We start from the raw sequence: 25573 nt of genomic DNA on the forward strand, positions 1-25573 counted from the left end.
TTTATGTATTGTGGAGATTCTTTAACAAAAATATTCTTGATTCCTCTCCACTCTATGGGGACCCCGATGAAATATTTGCCGTATTTAATATAGTCTTTTTATGCTTCAATATATGTATGTATTCATTTCGAATTGTGGGACCTTCATTGTACAACCTTGCTTCAACTAGTACACAAGAGTTACTGCGAGAGTGCTCATCTAGGTGAACACGGGAGTCGGTTCTTATGAGCGTCTATTCACAATGTTCTTGTCTACCAACTAATTCACAACCTTATTGTATAGAGTTTCTGTTTTAAGTCATGGCTGAATGTAGCTGAGTAAATCAGATGAAGGGAAAGAATAAGGGAGGTTTTGAATCAAATGACCTGAGCTATCCTTGGAAAAACTTACACTCAGAAACTGTAAAAGTGCCAAAACTTGCAAATATGTTAGTGATAATACTCATTTGAACAAAAGCCTCTGTCTGTTTAATTTCAACAAGACAAAGACAGAGGTAATAAGTGGAAAAATTAACATCAAATGCAGGTGGTTATCAGAGAGGGAGGTCAAGACAGTGAGACAAAAGTAGATAATCACTGAGGGTGAAGACAGAGCATAAGGATCAGGTGAGGGAAGGACACGGGCATAGATCATCGGTACTTACGTATTTCCTGGTCATGTTGCTCAGCTAAAGAGCAAAAGGAAGAAATAAACAACTCATTGTATATGAAAACACAATATTGGGTAGGACAAAGAACAGAAACGGGCCCCTTTCCTAGTTCACTGTGGAGCACACGGGGACCCATGTCTGTGAAAGCAGGAACCCTGAGGATCCAAAGGACACCTCACCCATCAGAGTCAGTGCTGTTCTCCCTCCCCTGTCCCCTGTGCACAGGAGACTAAGTCAGGAAAGAAAGTGAGGAGGGAGTGGGGTCAGAAATGCTGGGATGTGCAATACTAAGTGTTTCTTGTCACTCAACTATAACCATTTCCAAGCTAAAAACTAACGTATTCACATGTGGGACAGGTACTTCAGCAGTGACGGGATGTGTACAGTAGAGTTACCATCAGTCCCAAACTGTTTTTATGCACCAGTCACATGACACCTGCTCTGTACATTAGAGGGGTATATTCATAAAGACTATTCCTATGGAAAGAAAAATATAATTGAAATTGTCATTACGAAAAGATATTACTATTTGAATGATTAAGGTTCTTTTTTTGTGATATATCATGGTCAATATTTATTTCTTGTGTCCTTCACATATTATGTAGAGATCAGATATTTATTACTTTTGTCCTCATCTTAAGATATTACATACTTCAGAAAACTGCTTAGTGTTATATTCTGTTTGACTTTTATAAACAGCATCAACAGTAAAAAGAAAGAATAATAAATATTCAAACTGGCATGTTTGGATATTTTTAAAAGCTCAAAAACTTGGGTAAAATACTTAAATATCTTAGAACACCTGGGTCATATGATCAAGGACAGTGGAAGAGGGACACCCCACTCTCTCACATCTGACCAGTGAATGATGTCAGGTATTTATCATGACACAGGCTGTGAAAGACAGTGGACAGAGGCACCAAATGCTGATTTCAGAGTCTGTTCTCTAGGGGTTCGCAGAAGTATCTATTGCATAGTAATGGGCCCTCAAATTTAGAATATTCGACAGAAGTCCTAAGCTTGGATAATTTCCAAAAACACTCATACATACACAGATATATATATATATATATACATATATATATATATATATATACTTAGATATACACTAATATATGCATATCTATATTGATACATAGTAAACGCCATGTATCTGTCAGCTTGACGCCTTTCATCCTTCCCAATTTTGGATGAAACTGTGACAATTCTCTCCCAGACTGCTGCAGCCAAAGTTTACAGGGTAATATCTGTGTAAAATAAGAAAGAGATACAGGAGAGGATGAAAGACAGGGAAACAGAAGTCAACAGAGTCCCAAATGAAAGAGGGGCTGTCTCAGATTTATGTGGGAGGGACAGCAGACATCTAGGAGGAGGACAGACCAATGGAAGAACTTGAATAAAAAGGCCGGAAATATTCAATAAAGAAATTAACTAGATGTGTTCAAGTGGATTAAAAGTAAAGGAAGATCAGTAATTTTACCTAATTGTCTCTTAAATTCCCCTGGAAAAGAAAAAAGAGAAAATGTCAATGTCAATTTCATGAGAAGCAACCACAAAGAGAATTTAATTGACTTATAAATTCAAATATAAAATTAGGTTAATTTCAGATGTACACACACACACACACACACACACACACACACACGTCAATTCACACATGCCGTTTTCCTGAAATGCACACGTGCACAAGGACTCAGAGCTCCTTACTGCTTAAGGTGTTCTAAAGGAATAAAGAGGTAGCCAAGAGAGTGAATTTAGAGAAATAATATAAAATTTTGAAAACATTAGTTTTGTCATTTAATTTATAAAATAATTGTTTTTTTGAAAAGATTTTATTTATTGATATTATAATGTGATGAAACGTGAAGCGGGAGGGAAACATGTGGACTCATGGCTGCTTCACTGTAGCTGTAGCTGCTGCCCTGTGTGCCGTGTCCGGGCAAGTCCAGGGTTGAATTGGTCTCTTCAGTGTTCCAGGTCCACGTTTTATCCACGAAGTCAACACAGGCTAGGCTAAAATATTCTTGGTCTACTTGAAATATTTATGTTCCTGTTATTCTGTCTGTTAGCTTTAGTATGGTCAGTAGATTCTTTAAACACATCAGTGACTCTCACTGCTGCGGCAGCGACATCGTGCAGAGTGGCCCCCACACTGTGGAAGGAGCACTGACACACAGCTCCTCCCAGTGACACAGGGTCAGGGGTCTGGGCGCTGCATCCTCCATGTTTTTGTCCATGGACTGATTTTTTACCACAATGTATTTGCATATCTGTTTTAATTCATTCCTAAGTGAAGAATATCTTAATACTCATGGGGCTGAATTCAGGAGAGAGACAGGACTGGGATTCTCTGACTGAGATTCTGTTTCTCACTGGACTTTACTGTGCTTTTCCCTTAATCGAGAAACAAATATCTCAGCACCCATGAATGAGACAGGTGTTTTACACACTGTATAGAAAAGGCAGCAAAAGTCCTACACCTTCTAATTTTGTTACTGCGAGGTGGCCAAGTCTCACGAATGTTACATAAATAAAGAAAATGCCTTGGAAATCCATTTTACTGAAATCATCACTACAATTATAAAAATATCATGTGACATGTGATGACATAAAGATTTAAAATAAATGAAAGGATGACAGAAGGATACGTGACTGGGGTGGGGACACACTGCAACACACATACACATGATGTGTGACAGAACTGTTCACCTCAGATCTACCCAGTTTTATTAACCACTATTACCCCAAGAAATTCAATAAATATTTAAAACAATTAAAAGAGAAGAAAAGAATTACATTTATTAAATTGTGTTAGATATTTCAATATTGTGGAGATTCTTTAACAAAAATATTCTTGATTCCTCTCCACTCTATGGGGACCACAATGAAATATTTGCCGTATTTAATATATTCTTTTTATGATTCTATATATGTATGTATTCATTTCTAATTGTGGGACCGTCATTGTACAAACTTGTTTCAACTAATACACAAGAGTTACTGTGAGACTGCTCATCTAGGTGAACACAGGAGTCGGTTCTTATGTGCGTCTATTCACAACGTTCTTGTCTACCAACTAATTCACAACCTTATTGTATAGATTTTCTGTTTTAAGTCATGGCTGAATGCAGCTGAGTAAATCAGATGAAGGGAAAGATTAAGGGAGGGTTTGAATCAAATGACCTTAGCTGTCCTTGGAAAAACTTACACTCAGAAACTGTAAAAGTGCCAAAACTTGCAAATATGTTAGTGATAATACTCATTTGACCAAAAGCCTCTGTCTCCTTAATTTCAACAAGACAAAGACAAAGGTAATAATTGGAAAAATTAACATCAAATGCAGGTAGTTAGCAGAGTGGGAGGATCAAGACAGTGAGACAAAAAGTAGATAATCACTGAGGGTGAAGACAAAGCATAAGGATCAGGTGAGGGAAGGACACGGGCGTAGATCATCGGTACTTACGTATTTCCTGGTCATGTTGCTCAGCTAAAGAGCAAAAGGAAGAAATAAACAACTCATTCTATATGAAAACACAATATTGGGTAGGACAAAGAACAGAAACGGGCCCCTTTCCTAGTTCACTGTGGAGCACACGAGGAACCCTGCCTGTGAAAGCAGGAACCCTGAGGATCCAAAGGACACCTCACCCATCAGAGTCAGTGCTGTTCTCCCTCCCCTGTCCCCTGTGCACAGGAGACTAAGTCAGGAAAGAAAGTGAGGAGGGAGTGGGGTCAGAAATGCTGGGATGTGCAATACTAAGTGTTTCTTGTCACTCAACTATCACCATTTTCAAGCTAAAAACTAACGTATTCACATGTGGGACAGGTACTGCAGCAGTGATGGGATGTGTACAGTAGAGGCACCATCTGTCCCAACTGTTTTTATGCACTAGTCACATGACACCTGCTCTGTACATTAGAGGGGTATATTCCTAAGGACTATTCCTATGGAAACAAAAATATAACTGAAATTGTCATTAGAAAAAGATATTAATATTTGAATGATTAAGGTTCTTTTTTTGTGATATATCATGGTCAATACTTATTTCTTGTGTTCTTCACATATTACGTAGAGATCAGATATTTATTACTTTTGTCCTCACGTTAAGGTGTTACATACTTCAGAAAACTGCTTATTGTTATATTCTGTTTGACATTTGTAAACTGCATCAACAGTAAAAAGAAAGAATAATAAATATTCAAACGGTATGTTTGGATATTTTTAAAAGCTCAGAAACTTGGGTAAAATACTTAAATACCTTAGAACACCTGGGTCATATGATCAAGGACAGTGGAAGAGGGACTCCCCACTCTCTCACATCTGACCTGTGAATGATGTCAGGTATTTATCATGACACAGGCTGTGAAAGACAATGGACGGAGGCACCAAATGCTGATTTCAGAGACTGTTCTCTGAGGGGTTCGCAGAAGTATCCATTGCATAGTAATGGGCCCTCAAATTTAGAATATTTGACAGAAGTCTTAAGTTTGGATAATTTCCAAAAACACTCATACATACAGAGATATATATATAAATAAATATATATATATATACTTAGATATACACTAATATATGCATATCTATATTGATATATAGTAAACACCATGTATCTGTCAGCTTGAAGCCTTTCATCTTTCCCAATTCTGGATGAAACTGTGACAATTCTCTCCCAGACTACTGCAGCCAAAGTTTACAGCGTAATATCTGTGTAAAATAAGAAAGAGATACAGGAGAGGTTGAAAGACAGGGAAAGGGAAGTCAACAGAGTCCCAAATGAAAGAGGTGCTGTCTCAGAATCATGTGGGAGGGACAGCAGACATCTAGGAGGAGGACAGACCAATGGAAGGAACTTGGATAAAAAGGCCGGAAATATTCAACAAAGAAATTAACCAGATGTGTTCAAGTGGATTAAAAGTAAAGGAAGATCAGTAATTTTACCTAATTGTCTCTTAAATTCCCCTGGAAAAGAAAAAAGAGAAAATGTCAATGTCAATTTCATGGGAAGCAACCACAAAGAGAATTCAATTTACTTATAAATTCAAATATAAAATTAGGTTAATTTCAGATGAACACACACACACACCCACACACGTCAATTCACACGTGCTGTTACCCTGAAATGCACACGTGCACAAGAACTCAGAGCTCCTTACTGCCCAAGGTGTTCTAAAGGAATAAAGAGGTAGCCAAGAGAGTTAATTTAGAAAAATAATATAAAATTTTGAAAACATTAGTTTTGTCATTTAATTTATAAAATAATTGTTTTTTTGAAAAGATTTTATTTCTTGATATTATAATGTGGAAAAACGTGAAGCGGGAGGGAAACATGTGGACTCATGGCTGCTTCCCTGTAGCTGTAGCTGCTGCCCTGTGTGCCGTGTCCGGGCAAGTCCAGGGTTGATCTGGTCACCTCAGTGTTCCAGGTCCACGCTTTATCCACAAGGCCAACACAGGCTAGGCTAAAAATATTCTTCTTCTCATTGAAATATTTATGTTCCTGCTATTCTGTCTGTTAGCTTTAGTATGGTCATTAGATTCTTTAAACGCATCAGTGACTCTCACTGCTGCGGCAGCAACATCGTGCAGAGTGGCCACCACACTGTGGAAGAAGCACTGACACACAGCTCCTCCCAGTGTCACAGGGTCATGGGTCTGGGGGCTGCGTCCTCCATGTTTTTGTCCATGGACTGATTTTTACCACAATGTATTTGCATATCTGTTTTAATTCATTCCTAAGTGAAGAATATCTTAATACTCATGGGGGCTGAATTCAGGAGAGAGACAGGACTGGGATTCTCTGATTGAGATTCTGTTTCTCAATGGACTTTACTGTGTTTTTCCCTTAATCGAGAAACAAATATCTCAGCACCCATGAATGAGACAGGTGTTCTACACACTGTATAGAAAAGGCAGCAAAAGTCCTACACCTTCTAATTTTGTTTCTGCGAGGAGGCCAAGTCTCACATGTTACATAAATAAAGAAAATGCCTTGAAAACCCATTTTACTGATATCATCACTACAATTATAAAAATATCATGTGACATGTGATGACATAAAGATTTAAAAGAAATGAAAGGGTGACAGAAGGATACGTGACTGGGGTGGGGACACTGCAACACACATACACATGATGTGTGACAGAATTGTTCACCTCAGATCTACCCAGTTTTATTAACCACTGTTACCCCAAGAAATTCAATAAATATTTAAAACAATTAAAAGAGAAAAAAAGAATTACATTTATTAAATTGTGTTAGATATTTAAATATTGTGGAGATTCTTTAACAAAAATATTCTTGATTCCTTCCACTCTATGGGGACCACAATGAAATATTTGCCGTATTTAATATAGTCTTTTTGTGCTTCTATATATGTATGTATTCATTTCTAATTGTGGGACCTTCACTGTACAAACTTCCTTCAACTAGTACACAAGAGTTACTGCGAGACTGCTCATCTAGGTGAACAGAGGAGTCGGTTCTTATGTGCGTCTATTCACAACGTTCATGTATACCAACTAATTCACAACCTTATTGTATCTGAGTTTCTGTTTTAAGTCAGGCATGAATGTACCAGAGTGATTCAGATGAAGGGAAAGAAGAAGGGAGCTTTTTAATCAAATGAGCTGTGCTGTCCTTGGAGAAAACTTACCCTCAGAAACTGTAAAAGTGCCAAAACTTGCAAATATGTTAGTGATAATACTCATTTGACCAAAAGCCTCTGTCTCCTTCATTTCAACAAGACAAAGACAGAGGTAATAATTGGAAAAATTAACATCAAATGAAGGTGGTTATCAGAATGGCAGGATCAAGATAGTGAGACAAAAAGTAGATAATCGTCTGGACGTCAGAGTAATGGCGGGGTAGGAAGCGATACCGATAAATCTCCCCCAAAACTCAACAAGATCTTTAACCAGAAACAGAAAAACCTATACTTGGAGCTCCAGATGCTTCGCAATACACCCAAAGGTATGGTCGAGTGAAAAATTGGCTTAATATATAACCAAACCCCGAAGGAAATAGGGAGTAAGAAATGCTCCGCCTTCCTCACTAACCTAAACAGGGCGGCTTTCTCTGGTATCTGTGAATATAGAAACTGAGGCGGGCAAAGGGGGTGAATAGATCCAGGGTGCGGCACAAACGGCCGAACCAGGCTGTGGCACAGAGATCCAAGCCGATGAAAAACTGATCCTGTGGCAACCCGGGCAATACAAGCTACCACTAGCGCCAAACCCAAACAAAGAAAGACAAGTGGAGCAGCCATTTTACCCAGTCTCCTGGTCGGCATGCGCGCAGTTAGTGGGCGAGAGATTTCTTCCTAGGCCCCGGGAGTGGGTGCCCGTGTTGCCCCACGGAGAGGCAGGGTCAGAGGCCTTTCTGTGGGCCGAGGGCAGAGTCTCTGGGAAGCCCCAGCGCCCTGGGCAAGCCACGCACGGGAGGGAGTGAGAACTAATTCCAACGGTGGAGATTTGATTTTCCGTGCTGGAGGGGGTTTCACTCAGAGGGAAACGCGGCCGGCCTCATATCCTGGTCTGCGCGCGCAGATCGTGAATGAGAGATTCCTCCGAGTGCCTCGGCAGTGCGCGCCCGTGTTATCGCACAGAGGGGCAGAGTCAGTGGCCTTTGTGGGGGCCAAAGCGGAATCTCGGGCCGCCCCAGCGCCTTGCAAAAGCCGCGCACGGGGACGGAGCGAGACTCAATTCCAACGCTGAAACTTTTCCCTGCGGTTGGGGGTTTCACTCAGAGCGTGAGACTGCTGGCCGGATATCCTGGTCTGCGCGCGCAGACAGTGAATGAGAGTTTCCTCCAAGCGCCCCGGAAGTGGGCGCCTGCCTGTGTTACCAGACAGAGTGGCAGAGCCAGAGATCTTTGAGTGGGTGGAAAGCCCGCCTGATTATGCTAGCAGCTCTGACTGACTGAGCCTTACTCAGAGCCCTGTCCTGAGTGGAAATAGAGTGGGGAGTTGCCAGCTCTTGGAGCCTCTTACTATCCAGGCAGAGGCAGCAGCAACCCTATAGCTGGATTATCAGGCTACTAATTGAGGAAGGAAAGACTAGGAGAAAGGCTCCAGGAACACGGACTCTCTCACTGTCGGAGCCTATAAATGCTAATGAGCCTCGACTGCCAATGAGACTAAAGCACAATACATGACATTGCCATAGAGACTTATCAACTGCAAACCTCTACCTGAGCGTGCCAAAGGGGCAGAACCCGGGTACAGAGTCACCGACCAGGAAGAGGGAGAGAAAAGAAAAAGCAAGAAGATAACCTCTCAAAATCAAGAATAATCTGCAGACTTTATAACCTATCCCATTTTATTATATTTGTTCGTTTGTTTCTCTTATCTTCATTCTTGATACTTCTTTTCCTCCTCCAATTTGGCCGATTAACTCTCTGCCGGTCTTACTCTCTCCTCTCCTTGAACTACACTACCCATAAGTGTTACATCTCCCATTATCTTTTCTCTTCTCTTCATTTCTCTCTATGAGGGTTGCACTCCAAAACCCTTAACTCTCTCTCTCTCTCTCTCTCTCCTTTCTTTTTTCTTCTTTTAGTGGTTCCCTCTTTTTTTCTCTCTCTCTCTTTCTTTTCTCTCTCTATATTAGTTTCTTCCTTTCTCCTTTACATCTCCTCTCATTCAAACATCAATAACAAACAAATTATCTTATCTGGGACTCAAACTTATGTTTGTGGCATTTTGGGGGGTTTTTACTTCACCTTTTTAACTCACTAGCAGTGCTCCCATCCCTGGCTCTCCATATTATCTAGTTCTTGTTCCACTAAATACAATAGTAATTTTTTAATTTGTCCCCCCATTTTTCTGTTTTCCTCTTATTCCTCTCATCATAACTCTTAGACAACCAACACCTAAAAGCAAATCATTTTATTCTTGACCCAAATTCTTTCCTTATTTGCTTTTTGTGGGTCCATACGCTCTTTTTTTTTCTTTTTTCTTTTTTTTTTTTTTGCCCCTTTATTACTTTTCCCCAATTCAGGCCCTCCAGGAGGGGGGGGGAATAATTTCCTTTTTTTAAAATTTTTATTTTATATTATTTTTCTTTATTTCATTATTAATTTTTTTTAAAAAAAAACAACTCTTTTCGATTTTTAATTTTCTTTATTATTTTTTTTAACTTTTTATTCTTTATTAAATCTCATTAATACTATTAACAAAACCACCCTCAGATGCCATTAAGGAAGAGAAAATCGAATATCATGGATACAAAAGAAAGAGAGGTAACAGCTAGATGAGGAAAAATCTATGGAGAAAAAATTTAATATATTGGAAACCTTGGAGCTAAATGACAGATAATTCAAGATAGAAATCCTAAAAATCCTCCGAGATATACAAGAAAACACAGAAAGGCAATTTAGGGAGCTCAGAAAACAACTCAATGAACACAAAGAATATATGTCCAAAGAAATTGAAACTATAAAAACAAATCAAACAGAGACGAAAATCTCAATTCCCAAGCTGAAAAACGAAGTAACAAGCTTAGCTAATAGAACAGGTCAAATAGAAGAGAGGATTAGTGAAATAGAAGACAAGCAACTTGAGGCACAACAGAGAGAAGAAGAAAGAGACTCAAAAATTAAAAAATGAGATAGCCCTACAAGAATTATCTGACTCCATCAAAAAGAATAACATAAGAATAATAGGTATATCAGAGGGAGAAGAGAGAGAAAATGGAATGGAGAACATACTCAAACAAATAATAGATGAGAACTTCCCAAGCCTGTGGAAAGAACTAAAGCCTCAAATTCAAGAAGCAAACAGAACTCCGAGTTTTCTTAACCCCAACAAACCTACTCCAAGGCATATCATAATGAAATTGACTAAACCAACAGCAAAGAAAAAATTCTCAAGGCAGCCAGGGAAAAGAAGAATACAACATATAAAGGAAGGCGCTTTAGATTATCATCAGATTTCTCAGCAGAAACTCTACAAGCTAGAAGAGAGTGGGCCCCAATGTTTAAAGTCCTGAAAGAGAGGAACTTTCAGCCACGAATACTTTACCCATCAAAGCTATCCTTCAAATATGAAGGAGAAATAAAAACATTCACAGATACAGAAAAGATGAGGGAATTTATCATCAGAAAACCCCCACTCCAGGAATTACTAAAGGGGGTTCTCCAATCAGATACAGAGAACAAAAAAAAAAAAACAGAGCCACAAGTAAAAGCTCCAAGAAGAACACAATAAAACCAAATTTAAACTGTGAAAACAACAAAAAGAAAGAGGGGGAGAAGATGGAGATTAACAGTAGCAAAGGACGATGGAGTGCAAAAGTACTCACAAAATAGTTTGCTACAATGAACAGGATAGGGACCCTTTTCATTACTCAAAGGTAACCAACATTGAAAAAACCACCACAGAAGCACATGAAATAAAAAAGATAGCAAAAGAGGAAAGATGTATGGCATACAACCAAATAAAAACAAAAGATAGAAAAACGAAAGAGAAGGATCAAACAAGACACAAAAATAACAGAAAACAAGATATAAAATGGCAATAGGGAACTCACAAGTATCAATAATTACACTAAGTGTAAATGGATTAAACTCACCAATAAAAAGGCACAGAGTAGCAGAATGGATTAAAAAAGAAAATCCAACTGTATGCTGCCTACAGGAAACTCATCTAAGTAACAAGGATAAAAACAAATTCAAAGTGAAAGGCTGGAAAACAATACTCCAAGCAAATAACATCCAAAAAAAAGCAGGTGTAGCAATACTCATATCGGATAATGCTGACTACAAGACAGGAAAAGTACTCAGAGACAAAAATGGCCATTTCATAATGGCTAAGGGGACACTGAATCAAGAAGACATAACAATCCTTAATATATATGCACCAAACCAAGGAGCACCAAAATATATAAGACAGCTACTTATTGATCTTAAAAAAAAAAAGACAAAAACACAATCATACTTGGAGACCTCAATACACCACTGACGGCTCTAGATTGGTCATCCAAACAGAGAATCAACAAAGACATAGTGGCCTTAAACAAAACGCTAGAGCACCTGGATATGATAGACATCTACAGGACATTTCATCCCAAAGTGACTGAGTATACATTTTTCTAAAGTGTACATGGATCATTCTCAAGAATTGACCATATGTTGGGCCACAAAACCAACATCAGCAAATTCAGAAAAATTGAAGTTGTACCAAGCATATTTTCTGATCATAAAGCCTTGAAACTAGAATTCAACTGCAAAAAAGAGGAAAAAATCCCACAAAAATGTGGAAACTAAACAACATACTTTTAAAAAATGAATGGGTCAAAGAAGAAATAAGTGCAGAGATCAAAAGATATATACAGACTAATGAAAATGACAATACGACATATCATAATCTATGGGATGCAGCAAAAGCAGTGATAAGAGGGAAGTTCATATCACTTCAGGCATATATGAACAAACAAGAGAGAGCCCAAGTGAACCACTTAACTTCCCACCTTAAGGAAATAGAAAAAGAAGAACAAAGACAACCCAAAACCAGCCGAAGAAAGGAGATAATAAAAATCAGAGCAGAAATAAATGAATTAGAGAACAGAAAAACTATAGAAAAAATTAATAGAACAAGGAGCTGGTTCTTTGAAAAGATCAACAAAATTGACAAACCCTTGGCAAGACTTACCAAGGAAAAAAGAGAAAGAACTCATATAAACAAAATCCAAAATGAAAGAGGAGAAATCACCACGGACACCGTAGATATACAAAGAATTATTGTAAAATACTATGAAAAACTTTATGCCACTAAATTCAACAACCTAGAAGAAATGGATAAATTCCTAGAACAATACAACCTTCCTAGACTGAGTCAAGAAGAAGCAGAAAGCCTAAACAGACCTATCAGTAGAGAAGAAATAGAAAAAACCATTAAAAACCTCCCCAAAATAAAAGTCCAGGCCGTGACGGCTATACCAGCGAATTTTATCAAACATTCAAAGAAGACTTGGTTTCTATTCTACTCAAAGTCTTCCAAAAAATTGAAGAAGAAGCAATACTTCCAAACACATTTTATGAGGCCAACATAACCCTCATACCAAAACCAGGCAAGGATGGCACAAAAAAAGAAAACTACAGACCAATATCTCTAATGAATACAGATGCTAAAATACTAAACAAAATACTAGCAAATCGAATACAACAACATATTAAAAAAATAATACATCATGATCAAGTGGGATTCATCCCAGAATCTCAAGGATGGTTCAACATACGTAAAACGGTTAACGTAATACACCATATCAACAAAACAAAGAACAAAAACCACATGATCTTATCAATAGACGCAGAAAAGGCTTTCGATAAAATACAACACAATTTTATGTTTAAGACTCTCAACAAAATGGGTATAGAAGAAAAATATCTCAACATGATAAAGGCCATATATGATAAACCATCAGCTAACATCATATTAAATGGCACTAAACTGAAGGCTTTCCCCCTTAAATCAGGAACAAGACAGGGTTGTCCACTCTCTCCACTCTTATTTAATGTGGTACTAGAGGTTCTAGCCAGAGCAATCAGACAAGACAAAGAAATAAAAGGCATCCATATCGGAAAAGAAGAAGTAAAGGTATCACTTTTTGCAGATGATATGATCCTATACATCGAAAACGCCAAAGAATCCACAGAAAGACTACTAGAAACAATAAGCCAATACATTAAGGTCGCAGGATACAAAATTAACATACAGAAGTCAATAGCCTTTCTATATGCCAACAATGAAACAACTGAGAAGGAACTCAAAAGAATAATCCCCTTCACGATTGCAACAAAAAAAATAAAATACTTAGGAATAAACATAACAAAGAATGTAAAGGACTTATATAATGAAAACTATAAACCATTGTTAAGGGAAATCAAAAAAGATATAATGAGATGGAAGAATATACCTTGTTCTTGGCTAGGAAGAATAAATATAATCAAGATGGCTATATTACCCAAAGCAATATACAAATTTAATGCAATTCCCATCAAACTTCCAATGACTTTTTTAAAGAAATAGAGCAAAAAATCATCAGATTTATATGGAACTATAAAAAACCCCGAATAGCCAAAGCAATCCTAAAGAAAAAGAATGAAGCTGGGGGCATTACAATACCTGACTTCAAACTATATTATAGGGCCACGACAATCAAAACAGCATGGTATTGGCAGAAAAATAGACACTCAGACCAATGGAACAGAATTGAAAGTCCAGAAATAAAACCACATTTATATAGACAAATAATTTTTGATAAATGGCCAACCACACACAATGGAGAAAAGAAAGCCTCTTCAATAAATGGTGCTGGGAAAACTGGAAAGCCACATGCAAAAGAATGAAACTGGACTACAGTCTCTCCCCCTGTACAAAAATTAACTCAAAATGGATCAAAGATCTAAACATAAGACCTGAAACAATTAAGTACATAGAAGAAGACATAGGTACTCAACTCATGGACCTGGGTTTTAAAGAGCATTTTATGAATTTGACTCCACAGGCAAGAGAAGTGAAGGCAAAAATTAATGAATGGGACTACATCAGACTAAGAAGTTTTTGCTCAGCAAGAGAAACTGATAACAAAATAAACAGAAAGCCAACTAAATGGGAAATGATATTTTCAAACAACAGCTCCGATAAGGGCCTAATATCCAAAATATACAAAGAACTCATAAAACTCAACAACAAACAAACAAACAATCCAATAAAAAAATGGGAAGAGGATATGAATAGACACTTCTCCCAGGAAGAAATACAAATGGCCAACAGATATATGAAAAGATGCTCATCTTCTTTAGCTATTAGAGAAATGCAAATCAAAACGGCAATGAGATACCACCTCACACCTGTTCGATTAGCTATTATTAGCAAGACAGGTAATAGCAAATGTTGGAGAGGCTGTGGAGAAAAAGGAACCCTCATACACTGTTGGTGGGAATGTAAAGTAGTACAACCATTATGGAAGAAAGTATGGTGGTTCCTCAAAAATTGAAAATAGAACTACCTTATGACCCAGCAATCCCTCTACTGGGTACATATCCCAAAAACTGAGAAACATTGATACGTAAAGACACATGAAGCCCCATGTTTATTGCAGCATTGTTCACAGTGGCCAGGACATGGAAACAACCAAAAAGCCCATCAATAGATGACTGGATAAAGAAGATGTGGCACATATACACTATGGAATACTACTCAGCCATAAGAAATGATGACATCGGAACATTTACAGCAAAATGGTGGGATCTTGATAACATGATAAGAAGCGAAATAAGTAAATCAGAAAAAACCAGGAACTGTATTATTCCATACGTAGGTGGGACATAATAGTGAAACTAAGAGACATTGATAAGAGTGTGGTGGTTACAGGGGGGAGGGGGAATGGGAGAGGGAAAGGGGGTGGGGAAGGGCACAAAGAAAACAAGATTGAAGGTGACAGAGGAAAATCTGACTTTGGGTGGTGGGTATGCAACATAATTGAACGACAAGATAACCTGGACTTGTTATCTTTGAATATATGTATCCTGATTTATTGATGTCACCCCATTAAAAAATAAAATTATTAAAAAAAAAAGTAGATAATCACTGAGGGTGAAGACAGAGCATAAGGATCAGGTGAGGGAAGGACACGGGGCGTAGATCATCGGTACTTACGTATTTCCTGGTCATGTTGCTGAGCTAAAGAGCAAAAGGAAGAAATAAACAACTCATTCTTCTTGAAAACACAATATTGGGTAGGACAAAGACAGAAACGGGCCCCTTTCCTAGTTCACTGTGGAGCACACGGGGACCCGTGTCTGTGAAAGCAGGAACCCTGAGGATCCAAAGGACACCTCACCCATCAGAGTCAGTGCTGTTCTCCCTCCCCTGTCCCCTGTGCACAGGAGACTAAGTCAGGAAAGAAAGTGAGGAGGGAGTAGGGTCAGAACTACTGGGATGTGCAATACTAAGTGTTTCTTGTCACTCAACAATCACCATTTTCAAGCTAAAAACTACAGTATTCATATGTGGGACAGTTACTGCAGCAGTGACGGGATGTGTACAGTAGAGTTAACGTCTGTCCCAACTGATTTTATGCACTAGTCACATGACACCTGCTCTGTACATTAGAGGGGTATATTCCTAAAGACTATTCCTATGGAAAGAAAAATATAATTGAAATTGTCATTAGGAAAAGATATTACTATTTGAATGATTAAGGTTCTTTTTTGTGATATATCATGTTCAATATTTATTTCTTGTGTCCTTCACATATTACGTAGAGATCAGATATTTATTACTTTTGTCCTCACCTTAAGATATTACATACTTCAGAACACTGCTTATTGTTATATTCTGTTTGACATTTGTAAACTGTATCAACAGTAAAAAGAGAGAATAATAAATATTCAAACTGGCATGTTTGGATATTATTAAAAGCTCAAAAAATTGGGTAAAATACTTAAATAACTTAGAACACCTGGGTCATATGATCAAGGACAGTGGAAAAGGGACACCCCACTCTCTCACATCTGACCAGTGAATGATGTCAGGTATTTATCATGACACAGGCTGTGAAAGACAAAGGTCGGAGGCACCAAATGCTGATTTCAGCGACTGTTCTCTGAAGGGTTTGGAGAAGTATTCATTGCATAGTAATGGGCCCTCAAATTTAGAATATTTGACAGAAGTCTTAAGTTTGGATAATTTCCAAAAACACTCATATATATATAGATATATATCCACATACATACATACATATATACATACATACACACACATCTATCTATATCTATATCTATATCTATATCTATATCTATATCTATATCTATATCTATATCTATATCTATATCTATATCTATATCTATATCTATATCTATATCTATATCTATATCTATATCATATATATCTATATTTATATATCTATATATCTTTATATATCTATATATACTAAACACTATGTATCTGTCAGCTTGAAGCCTTTCATCTCTCCAAATTCTGAATGAAACTGTGACAATTCTCAGCTTGACTGCTGCAGCCAAAGTTGAGAGGGAGACAGCTGTGTAAAATGAGAAAGAGATACAGGAAAGGATGAAAGACAGGGAAATAGAAATCAACAAAGTCCCCAATGACAGACTTGGTGTCTCAGAATCATGTGGGAGGGACAGCAGACATGTAGGAGGAGGACAGACCAACGGAAGGAACTTGGATAAAAAGGCTGGAAATAATCAACAAAGAAATTAACCAGACATTTTCAAGTGGATTAAAAGTAATGGAATATCAGTAATTTTACCTAATTGTCTTTTAAATTCCTCTGAAAAAGAAATAATAAAGAAAATGTCAATTCCATGGGAAGCATCCACTAAGAGAATTCTGATTTACTGATAAATTCAAATATAAACTTAGGTTAATTTCAGATGAACACACACACACGTCAAATCACACATGCCCCTCCCCTGAAATGCACACGTGCACAATGACTCAGAGCTCGTTACTGCCCACGGATGTTCTATAGGAATAAAGAGGTGGTCAAGAGAGTGAATTTAGAAAAATAATATAAAAATTAAAAATAAATAAAATAAAAAAATTTAAAACATTAATTTTGTCATTTAATTTATAAAATAATTGTTTTTTGAAAAGATTTTATTTGTTGATATTATAATGTGAAGAGATGTGAAGCAGGAGGGAAGTGTATGGACTGACAGCTGCTTCACTGTAGGTGTAGCTGCTGCCCTGTGTGCCGAGTCCGGGCAGTCCAAGGCTGAACTGGCCACCTCAGTGTTCCAGGTCCACACTCTATCCACGGGGCCACCTGGGTCATATGATCAAGGACAGTGTAAGAGGGACACCCCGCTCTCTCACATGGGACCAGTGATTGATACAAGGTATTTGTCATGACACAGGATGTGGAAAGACAATGGGGAGAGACACTGAATCCTGACAGTTCGCAGTTATTTCTCTGAAGGAATTGGAGAAGTATTAATTGCATAATATTGGGCCCTCAAATTTGTCATACTGGACAGAGATTTAAATTATGAATATTTCCCAGAAACACATACACATATATTCATCTATACACACTAATATAAACCTGTAATATATATATATATATATATATATATATATATATATATATATATATATACACACATATACATATATATTAAAACCACCATTCTGTCAGCTTAACACCCTTCATTTCACCAACATCTTAATGAAACTGTGACAATTTACTGCAAGACAGAATATCCAATGTCACAGGGAAACACTTGTGTAAAATGACAAAGAAGGAAGAGAAAGGAGGGAAGGTAGGAAACAGAAATGGACAGAGTTCCAGTTAGGAGAAGGACCGTCTCAATATTGGGGGAGGAACAGTAGACTCCTAGGAGGAGGACAGGCCAACGGAGAGCCCGGGGATAAAAGGGCTGGAAATGTCAAAGAGAGAACAAAACCAGATGTTTCATGTGGATCAAGAGTGAAGGAATATCAGTAACTTTACCTGATATTTGAAGAACTTGTGCTGAAAAAGAAATACAAATGTCAGTGTCAATGTTATGGGGAGCAACCACAAAGAGATTGAAATTTACTTACAGATTCAAATTTAAAATTAGGATAATTTCAGATGAACACAGAAACACATGTCAAATCACACATGCCCCCTCCCCCCAAAAACACACACCTACACAGTGGAACAAAGCTCACTATCGTCCACAGCTATTCTACAGTAAATAAGAAGGTGGAAAAGGGAGTTAATTTAGTAAAATAATATAAAATTTTAAAAATACTAGATTTACTCTTTAATTTATTAAATGAATTATTTTCTAAATATATTTTAGTTATTATTAGTGCAAAGAGAAGAAACGGAAGGCAGGAGGGAAGCGTGTGGACTCAGAGCTGCTTCACTGCAGCTGTAGCTGCTGCCCTGGGTGCCGTGTTCGGGCAAGTCCAGGGTTGAACTGGTCACCTCAGTGTTCTAGGTCCACGTTCTGTCCATGGGGCCACCACAGGCTAGGCTAAAAATATTCTTGGTCTAATTGAAATATTTATGTTCCTGTTATTCTGTCTCTTAGCTTTAGTATGGTCAGTAGATTCTTTAAACGCATCAGTGACTCTCACTGCTGCGGCAGCAACATCGTGCAGAGTGGTCAACACACTGTGGAAGGAGCACTGACACATAGCTCCTCCCAGTGACACAGGGTCAGGGGTCTGGGGGCTGCGTCCTCTATGTTTTTGTCCATGGACTGATTTTTTACCACAGTGTATTTGCATATCTGTTTTAATCATTCCTAAGTGAAGAATATCTTAATACTCATGGGGGCTGAATTCAGGAGAGAGACAGAACTGGGATTCTCTGACTGAGATTCTGTTTCTCACTGGACTTTACTGTGCTTTTCCCTTAATCGAGAAACAAATATCTCAGCACCCATGAATGAGACAGGTGTTCTACACACTGTATAGAAAAGGCAGCAAAAGTCCTACACCTTCTAATTTTATTTCTGCGAGGAGGCCAAGTCTCATATGTTACATAAATAAAGAAAATGCCTTGAAAGTCCATTCTACTGATATCATCACTACAATTATAAAAATATCATGTGACATGAGATGACATAAGGATTTAAAAGAAATGAAAGGGTGACAGAAGGATACGTGACTGGGGTGGGGACACACTGCAACACACATACACATGATGTGTGACAGAATTGTTCACCTCAGATCTACCCAGTTTTATTAACCACTATTACCCCCAAAAATTCAATAAATATTTAAAACAATTAAAAGAGAAGAAAAGAATTACATTTATTAAATTGTGTTAGTTATTTCAATATTGTGGAGATTCTTTAACAAAAATATTCTTGATTCCTCTCCACTCTATGGGGACCACGATGAAATATTTGCCGTATTTAATATAGTCTTTTTTTTTTCACTTCTCCCAGGAGGAAGTACAAATGGCCAACAGATATATGAAAAGATGCTCATCTTCTTTAGTTATTAGAGAAATGCAAATCAAAACTGCAATGAGATACCACCTCACACCTGTTAGACTGGCTATTATTAACAAGACAGGTAATAGCAATTGTTGGAGAGGCTGTGGAGATAAAGAACCCTCATACACTGTTGGTGGGAATGTAAAGTAGTACAACCATTATGGAAGAAAGTATGGTGGTTCCTCAAAAAATTGAAAATATAACTACCTTATGACCCAGCAATCCCTCTACTGGGTATATACCCCCAAAACTCAGAAACATTGATACGTAAAGATATATGTAGCCCCATGTTCATTGCAGCATTGTTCACAGTGGCCAGGACATGGAAACAACCAAAAAGCCCGTCAATAGACGACTGGACAAAGAAGATGTGGCACATATACACTATGGAATACTACTCAGCCATAAGAAATGATGACATCAGATCATTTACAGCAAAATGGTGGGATCTTGATAACATTATACGAAGTGAAATAAGTAAATCAGAAAAAACCAGGAACTGCATTATTCCATACGTAGGTGGGATATAAAAGTGAAACTAAGAGACATTGATAAGAGTGTGGTGGTTACGGGGGGAGGGTGAAAAGAATAGGGAAAGGGGGAGGGGGAGGGGAATAAAGAAAACTAGATAGAAGGTGACAGAGGACAATCTGACTTTGGGTGATGTGTATGCAACATAATTGAAAGACAAGATAACCTGGACTTGTTGATCTTTGAATATATGTAACCTGATTTATTGATGTCGCCCCATTAAAAAAATAAAATTATAATAAAAAATATATAATATAGTCTTTTTATGCTTCTATATATGTATGTATTCATTTCCAATTGTGGGACCTTCATTGTACAACCTTGTTTCAAGTAATACACAAGAGTTACTGCGAGACTGCTCATCTAGGTGAACACAGGAGTCGGTTCTTTTTTTTTTTTTTTTTTTTTTTTACAGAGGTAGAGATAGACAGGGACAGACAGACAGGAATGGAGAGAGATGAGAAGCATCAATCATCAGTTTCTCGTTGTGCGTTGCAACTTCTTAGTTGTTCATTGATTGCTTTCTCATATGTGCCTTGACCGCGGTCCTTCAGCAGACCGAGTAACCCCCTGATGGAGCCAGCGACCTTGGGTCTAAGCTGGTGAGCTCTTTGCTCAAGCCAGATGAGCCCACGCTCAAGCTGGCGACCTCGGGGTCTCAAACCTGGGTCCTTCCGCATCCCAGTCCGACGCTCTATCCACTGCGCCACCACCTGGTCAGGCAGGAGTCGGTTCTTATGTGCGTCTATTCACAACGTTCTTATCTACCAACTAATTCAAAACCTTATTGCATCTGAGTTTCTGTTTTAAGTCAGGCTTGAATGTAGCTGAGTGAATCAGATGTAGAGAAGGAATAAGGAAGGTTTTGAATCAAATGACCTGAGCTGTCCTTGGAGAAAACTTACACTCAGAATTGTGAAAGTACCAAAACTTGAAAATATGTTAGTGATAATATTCATTTGACCAAAAGCCTCTGTCTCCTTCATTTCAACAAGAGAAAGACAGCGGTAATAATGGGAGAATATGACGGCAAATGAAGGTGGTTATCAGAGAGGGAAGATCAAGACACTGAGACAAAAGGCAGATGGTCACTGAGAGAGAAGACAGGGGATGAGGAAGGGGAGGACAAGGAAAGCAGGTCATCGGTACTTACGTCTTTCCTGCGCATGTTGCTCGGCTAAAGAGCAAAAGAAAGAAAGAAAGAACTCATTCCATGTGAAAACACAGTGTCAGGTAGGAGGAAGAACATGTGTCACTGTGGAGCACACATGGACCCGTGTCTGTGAAAGCAGGAACCCTGAGGATCCAAAGGACACCTCACCCATCAGAGTCAGTGCTGTTCTCCCTCCCCTGTCCCCTGTGCACAGGAGACTAAGTCAGGAAATAAAATGATGAGGGAGTGAGGTCAGAAATGCTGGGACGTGCAATACTAAGTGTTCCCCTGTCACTAGACTATCACCATTTTCAGGCAAAAAACTAACGTATTCACATGTGGGACAGTTACTGCAGCAGTGATGGGATGTGTACAGTAGAGGCACCATCTGTCCCAACTGTTTTTATGCACTAGTCACATGACACCTGCTCTGTACATTAGGGGGGATTTATTCCTAAAGACTATTCCTAAGGAAACAAAAATATAATTGAAATTGTCATTAGAAATGATACTATTAAGATTTGAATGATTAAGGTTCTGGGTTTTTTTTGTGATATATTGCGGTCAATATTTATTTCTTGTGTCCTTCACATATTACGTAGAGAACATAGATTTATTACTTTTGACCTCACTTTAAGATATTACATCTTTCTAGAAATTGCTTATTTGTTTATTTATTTATTTTTCTGAAGTAGGAAATGGGGATGCAGACAGACTCCCGCATGCGCCCGACCGGGATCCACCCCGCACGCCCACCAGGGGGCGACGCTCTGCCCATCTGGGGCAACACTCTGTTGCAACCAGAGCCATTCTAGCGCCTGAGGCAGAGGCCATGGAGCTATTCTCAGTGCCCCGGCCTACTTTGCTCCAATGGAGCCCTGGCTGCAGGAGGGGAAGAGAGAGACAGAGAGGAAGGAGAGGGGGAAGGGTGGAGAAGCAGATGGGCACTTCTCCTGTGTGCCCTGGCCAGGAATTGAACCCGGGACTCCTGCATACCAGGCCAATGCTCTACCACTGAGCCAACCGGCCAGGGCTAACAAATTGCTTATTTTAAGCGCTGTTTGACATTTGTAAACTGTATCAACAATAAGGCAAAAGAATAATAAATATCTAAACTGGCATGTTTGGATATTTTTAAAAGCTCAAAAACTTGGGTAAAATACCTAAATACCTTGGAACACCTGGGTCATATGATCAAGGACAGTGGAAGAGGGATGTCCCACTCTCTCACATCTGACAAGTGAATAAATAAGGTATTTATCATGACACAGGCTGTGAAAGACAATGGACAGAGACACTGAATGCTGATTTCAGAGACTGTTCTCTGAGGGGTTCGCAGAAGTATCCATTGCATAGTAATGGGCACTCAAATTTAGAATATTTGACAGAAGTCTTAAGTTTGGATAATTTCCCAAAACACTCATATATATATACACACACACAGACACACACACACACACACACACAGACACACATACACACACATCTATATCTATATCTATATCTATATCTATATCTATATCTATATCTATAACTATATCATCTATATCTATATATCTTTATATATCTATATATACTAAACACTATGTATGTATCAGCTTGAAGCCTTTCATCTCTCCAAATTCTGAATGAAACTGTGACAATTCTCAGCTTGACTGCTGCAGCCAAAGTTGACAGGGAGACAGCTGTGTAAAATGAGAAAGAGATACAGGAATGGATGAAAGACAGGGAAACAAAAATCAACAGAGTCCCCAATGAAAGACTTGGTGTCTCAGAATCATGTGGGAGGGACAGCAGACATCTAGGAGGAGGACAGACCAACGGAAGGAACTTGGATAAAAAGGCCGGAAATATTCAACAAAGAAATTAACCAGACATTTTCAAGTGGATTAAAAGTAATGGAATATCAGTAATTTTACCTAATTGTCTTTTAAATTCCTCTGAAAAAGAAAAAATAAAGAAAATGTCAATTTCATGGGAAGCAACCACAAAGAGAATTCTGATTTACTGATAAATTCAAATATAAACTTAGGTTAATTTCAGATGAACACACACACACGTCAAATCACACATGCCCCTCCGCTGAAATGCACACGTGCACAATGACTCAGAGCTCGTTACTGCCCACAGATGTTCTATAGGAATAAAGAGGTGGACAAGGGAGTGAATTTAGAAAAATAATATAAAAATTTTAAAACATTAGTTCTGTCGTTTAATTTATAAAATAATTGTTATTTTGAAAAGATTTTATTTGTTGATATTATAATGTGAAGAGATGTGAAGCGGGAAGGAAGTGTATGGACTGACAGCTGCTTCACTGTAGGTGTAGCTGCTGCCCTGTGTGCCGAGTCCGGGCAGTCCAAGGCTGAACTGGCCACCTCAGTGTTCCAGGTCCACACTCTATCCACGGGGCCACCTGGGTCATATGATCAAGGACAGTGGAAGAGGGACGCCCTGCTCTCTCACATCGGACCAGTGAATGAAACAAGGTATTTGTCATGACACAGGCTGTGGAAAGACAATGGGGAGAGACACTGAATGCTGACAGTTCGCAGTTATTTCTCTGAAGGAATTGGAGACGTATTAATTGCATAATATTGGGCCCTCAAATTTGTCATACTTGACAGAGATTTAAATGATGAATATTTCCCAGAAACACATACACATATATTCATCTATACACACTAATATAAAACTGTAATATATATATATATATAAATATATATTAAAAACCACGATTTTGTCAGCTTAACACCCTTCATATCACCAACATCTTAATGAAACTGACAATTTACTGCAAGACAGAATATCCAATGTTCACAGGGAAACACTTGTGTAAAATGACAAAGAAGGAAGAGAAAGGAGGGAAGGTAGGAAACAGAAAAGGACAGAGTTCCAGTTAGGAGAAGGACCGTCTCAATATTGGGGGGAGGAGCAGTAGACTCCTAGGAGGAGGACAGGCCAACGGAGAGCCCGGGGATAAAAGGGCCGGAAATGTCAAAGAGAGAAATAAACCAGATATTTCCATGTGGATCAAGAGTGAAGGAATATCAATAACTTTACCTAATATTTGTAGAACTTGTGCTGAAAAAGAAAAACAAAAGTCATTGTCAATGTCATGGGGAGCAACCACAAAGAGATTGAAATTTACTTACAGATTCAAATTTAAAATTAGGGTAATTTTAGATGAACACAGAAATAGAAGTCAAATCACACATGCCCCCTCCCCGCAAAAACACACACCTACACAGTGGAACAAAGCTCACTATCATCCACAGCTATTCTACAGTAAATAAGAAGGTGGAAAAGGGAGTTAATTTAGTAAAATAATTTAAAAATTTTAAAAATACTAGATTTACTCTTTAATTTATTAAATTAAATATTTTCTAAATATTTTTTAGTTATTATTAGTGCAAAGAGAAGAAATGGGAGGCAGGAAGGAAGCATGTGGACTCAGAGCTGCTTCAATGTAGGTGTAGCTGCTGCCCTGGGTGCCGTGTTTAGGCAAGTCCAGGGTCAAACTGGCCACCTCAGTGTCCCAGTTCCACACTCTATCCACGGGGCCACCACAGGCTAGGCTGAAAATATTCTTGGTGTATTTGAAATATTTATGTTTCTGTTATTCCATTTCTCATCTTAAGTATGCTCGTTGGATTCTTTTAACACATCAGTAAGTGTCACTGCTGTGGCAGCAACTTGGTGCAGAGTGGCTACCACACTGTGGAAGGAGCACTGACACACAGCTCCTCCTAGTGACACAGTCTCAGGGGTCTGGGGGCTGCGTCCTGCATGTTTTTGTTCATAGACTGATTTTTAACCACACTGTATAGGAGATTCTTTTTTAACTCATTCCTGAGTGAAGACTATCTCAATATTCATGGGTGTTGAATGCAGGAAAGAGAAAACACTAGAATTCTCTGACGGAGATTGTTTCTTATGGGACCTTACTGTGCCTTTCTCTGAACTGAGAAACAAAGATCTCAGCACAAATGTATGAGACAGGGTTTAGACACATTGTAAAGTAGTGACAGCGAAAGTTCTTCATCTGCTCATGGTTGTTTCGGCTACATGGCCAAGTCTCGTCTATTCCAAAAATAAAGGATATACCTTGGGAATCCAATCAACTGAAGTCATCACTACAATTTAAAAACCACCATGAGGCCTGACCTGTGGTGGCGCAGTGGATGAAGCGTCAACCTGGAATGCTGAGGTTGCCGGTTCAAAACCCTGGGCTTGCCCGGTCCAGGCACATATGGAAGTTGATGCTTCCTGC

The sequence above is a fragment of the Saccopteryx leptura genome, chromosome 1, assembly GCF_036850995.1.
Source record: "Saccopteryx leptura isolate mSacLep1 chromosome 1, mSacLep1_pri_phased_curated, whole genome shotgun sequence".
NCBI lineage: Eukaryota > Metazoa > Chordata > Mammalia > Chiroptera > Emballonuridae > Saccopteryx > Saccopteryx leptura.